Below are 4761 nucleotides of genomic sequence, written 5' to 3'. Positions count from 1 at the left end.
AGAGACAAATGACAATGAAAACACGACGATCCAAAACCTGTGGGATGCAGCAAAAGCAGTTCTGAGAGCGAAGTTTATAGCAGTGCAATCCTACCTCAAGAAACAAGAGAAATTTCAAATAAACATTCTAACCTTACACCTAAAGGAACTAGAGAAAGAAGAACAAACAAAACCCAAAGTTAGCAGAAGGAAAGAAATCATAAAGATCAGAGCAGAAATAAATGAAATAGAAACAAAGAAAACAATAGCAAAGATAAATAAAACTACAAGCTGGTTCTTTGAGAAGATAAACAAAATTGATAAACCTTTTGCCACACTCATCAAGAAAAAGAGGGAGAGGACTCAGATCAATAAAATTAGAAATGAAAAAGGAGAAGTTACAACAGACACTGCCGAAATACAAAGCATCCTAAGAGACTACTACAGGCAACTCTATGCCAATAAAAGAGACAACCTGGAAGAAATGGACAAATTCTTAGAAAGGTATAAGCTTCCTTCCAGGAAGAAATAGAAAATATGAACAGACCAGTCACAAGTAATGAAGTTGAAACAGTGATTAAAAATCTTCCAACAAACCAAAGTCCAGGACCAGGTGGCTTCACAGGTGAATTCTGTCAAGCATTTAGAGAAGAGCTAACACCCATCCTTCTCAGACTCTTCCAGAAAACTGCAGAGGAAGGAACACTCCCAAACTCATTCTAGGAGACCACCATCACCCTGATACCAAACCAGACAATGATACTACAAAAAAAGCAAATTACAGACCAATATCACTGATGAATATAGATGCCAAAATCCTCAAGAAAATACTAGCAGACAGAATCCAACAACACATTAAAAGGATCACATACCATGACCAAGTGGGATTTATCCCAGGGATGCAAGGATTCTTCAATATACGCAAATCAATCAATGTGATACACCATATTAACAAATTGAAGAATAATAACCATATGGTCATCTCAATAGATGCAGAAAAATATTTTGACAAAATTCAACACCCATTTATGATAAAAAAAACTCTCCAGAAAGTGAGCATAGAGGGAACCTACCTCCACATAATAAGGCCATATATGACAAACCCACAGAAAACATCATTCTCAATGGTGAAAAACTGAAAGCATTTCCTCTACCATCAGGAAGAAGACAAGGATGTCCACTTTTGCCACTGTTTTCAACATAGTTTTGGAAGTCCTAGCCACGGCAATCAGAGAAGAAAAGAATAAAAGGAATACAAATTGGAAAAGAAGAAGTGAAACTGTCACTGTTTGCAGATGACATGATACTATACATAGAGAATCCTAAAGATGCTACCAGAAACTACAAAAGCTAATCAATGAATTTGGTAAAGTTGCAGGATACAAAATTAATACACAGAAATCTCTTGCATTCCTATACACTAACAACGGAAGATCAGAAAATTAGAAAGACAGTCCCATTCCCCATTGCAACAGAAGAATAAAATACTTAGGAATAACCCTACCTAAGGAGGTAAAAGACCTGTACTCAGAAAGCTATACAACACTGATGAGAGAAATCAAAGATGAGACAAACAGCTGGAGAGATATACCATGTTCTTGGATTGGAAGAATCAATATTGTGAAAATGACTGTACTGCCCAAAGCAATCTACAGATTCAGTGTAATCCCTATCAAATTACCAATGGCATTTTTTACAGAACTAGAACAAAAAATCTTAAAATTTGTATGGAGACACAGAGGACCCCGAATAGCCAAAGCAGTCTTGAAGGAAAAAAATGGAGCTGGAGGAATCAGACTCCCTGACTTCAGACTATACTACAAAGCTACAGTAATCAAGACAGTGTGGTACTGGCACAAAAACAGAAATATAAATCAATGGAACAGGATAGAAAGCCCAGGGACAAACCCACCCACCTGTGGTCAAGTAATCTATGACAAAGGAGGCAGGGATACACAATGGAGAGAAGACAGTCTCTTCAGTAAGTGGTGCTGGGAAAACTGGACAGGTACATGTACAAGAATGAAACTAGAACACTCCCTAACACCATACACGAAAATAAACTCAAAATGGATTAAAGACCTAAATGTAAGACAAAGGAAGAACACTCTTTGACATAAATCACAGCAAGATCTTTTTTGACGCACCTCCTAGAGTATTGGAAATAAAAACAAAAATAAACAAATGGGACCTAATGAAACTTAAAAGCTTTTGCACAGCAAAGGAAACTATAAACAAGACGAAAAGACAACCCTCAGAATGGGAGAAAATGTTTGCAAATGAATCAACAAAGGGTTAATCTCCAAAATATGTAAACAGTTTATGCAGCTCAATATTACAAAAACCCAATCAAAAAGTGGGCCTATGACCTAAATAGACATTTCTCCAAAGGAGACATACCGATGGCCAAGAGGCACATGAAAAGCTGCTCAGCATCACTAATTATTAGAGAAATGCAAATCAAAACTACAGTGAGGTATCACCTCACACCGGCTAGAATGGGCATCGTAAGAAAATCTACAAACAACAAATGCTCGAGTGGGTATGGAGAAAAGGGAACCCTCTTGCACTGTTGGTGGGAATGTAAACTGATACAACCACTATGGAGAACAGTATGGAGGTTCCTTACAAAACAAAAACTGAAATTACCATATGACCCAGCAATCCCACTACTGGGCACATGCCCAGAGAAAACCATAATTCAAAAAGACACATGCATCCCAATGTTCATTGCAGCACTGTTTACAATAGCCAGGTCATGGAAGCAACCCAAATGCCCATTGACAGATGAATGGTTAAAGAAGATGTGGTACATATATACAATGGAGTATTACTCAGCCATAAAAAGGAACGAAATTGGGTCATTTGTAGAGTCGCGGATGGACCTAGGGACTGTCATATAGAGTGAAGTAAGAAAGAGAGAGACAAATATCATATATTAACACATATATGTGGAATCTAGAAAAATGGTACAGACGTGAACCGGTTTGCAAGGCAGAAATAGAGACACAGATGTAGAGAACAAACGTATGGACACCAAGAGGGGAAAGTGGCAGTGAGGTGTGGTGAGAAGAACCGGTTTGCAAGGCAGAAATAGAGACACAGATGTAGAGAACAAACGTATGGACACCAAGAGGGGAAAGTGGCAGTGAGGTGTGGTGAGAAGAATTGGGAAATTGGGATTGACATATATACACTAATATGTATAAAATAGATAACTAATAAGAACCTGCTGTATAAAACAATAAATAAATAAAATAAAATTTAAAAAGTAAAGAAAAGAAACCATTAATGTCCTCTGGTTAAAAATAATGAAGGTGTGATTAGGGTGGTAGTTCAGGTAACCAGAAAGAAAGGTAGAGACATTGCAGAGATAGTAGTTCAAAAACGTACTCAGGGCTTCCCTGGTGGCACAGTGGTTGAGAGTCCGCCTGCCAATGCAGGGGACATAGGTTTGTGCCCCGGTCCGGGAAGATCCCACATGCCGCGGAGCGGCTGGGCCCGTGAGCCATGGCCGCTGAGCCTGCGCGTCCGGAGCCTGTGCTCCGCAGTGGGAGAGGCCACAACTGTGAGAGGCCTGTGTACCGCAAAAAAATAAAAAATAAAACGTACTGAGCACCGCCTGTCTTCCTGGACACAAATTCAGCAGGGCTGCTTAGCATCCTCCTCAAAAGAGACAACAGGGTCGGATACAGGACAGAACAGGCAGGTACTTGGGGAGCAGAGGAGCGAGGGTCATAAAGGGACACTGGATCTTCCTTTGCTTTCCACTGGAGAAAGCTTGGTAACATCAGGATGGAGAAGGGACACCTCGAGTGTCTAGGAGTTTGACCACCCAATGGGCACATGTGTCACAGTAGGTGAGAGGTGATATAGGGTCAGTAGGTCCTTCCCTGGTGGGTTTGAACATGCTCTCCGTGTGGGTCCACGCTCTCTCTGGTGCTGGGGGAAGAGAGTTACCCAAGAAAAGAAGGCCCAAGAGCAGCCTTGAGAAACTCTCCCTTCAGACACCAGACAGATTCCCTTTTCAACCTCCCGCCCCACAACCCAGGGAAGTGAGAAATTGTCTTCACCTAAAGAGAGAATTTCTTACTTTTCTCAAAGTGGATCAACTCCTGCCTCTGTACTTGCTTAGATTTGGAAGTGGAAGGAATCAAGAAATAGGGTTCAGAACTGATTTTAAATTCCAAGTCACTTTCCTGGTCATCAGAAATGGATTCGATTTAATTCCACACTCATTTAGTGAATGCAAATATCTTCCAGGAGAAGGAGCTGGAGAAAAATATTGGATGTGAATGCAACAAACCCCTCCCCACCTTGCACTCTCTCACAGTTTAGTGAGAGTGTATGTCATGAGCATATGAAATATTACATGCTGAGCCTAAGTTGTGTTCTTAATACTGTTATAAAAATCACAGCACTCTCTCTTTATTTCATATGTGTAATTGGTTTTTTCACTTCTCCATGAATGACATTTTTATGAAGACCAAAATGACGTGTGGGACCTATTGGAAACCTACACTGATAGGAGTTTCTAATAAAATAAATAGCCCCGCTAATAATGATCCCTAATGTTAAAAGTACTTTGTTCATTACTTCAGAAACTTTCTGTAAATTTTGTGGGAAGCAGCTCCCTTTGTATGGCATTTTCCATAGAACTTTTACTACTGGGTTGTCCCTTTACTTAGGAGATTAAATGAAATGAAAATAGGACAGGCTTGTAGATCTCTTTAAGGTATAAAGGGTTGATGGCAATAGCCATTGAACCAAGAATTGGTAAGA

This window comes from Lipotes vexillifer, unplaced genomic scaffold (assembly GCF_000442215.2).
Source record: "Lipotes vexillifer unplaced genomic scaffold, Lipotes_vexillifer_v1.1 scaffold28, whole genome shotgun sequence".
In the NCBI taxonomy this organism is placed as follows: domain Eukaryota; kingdom Metazoa; phylum Chordata; class Mammalia; order Artiodactyla; family Lipotidae; genus Lipotes; species Lipotes vexillifer.
This window is presented reverse-complemented; position numbering follows the sequence as displayed.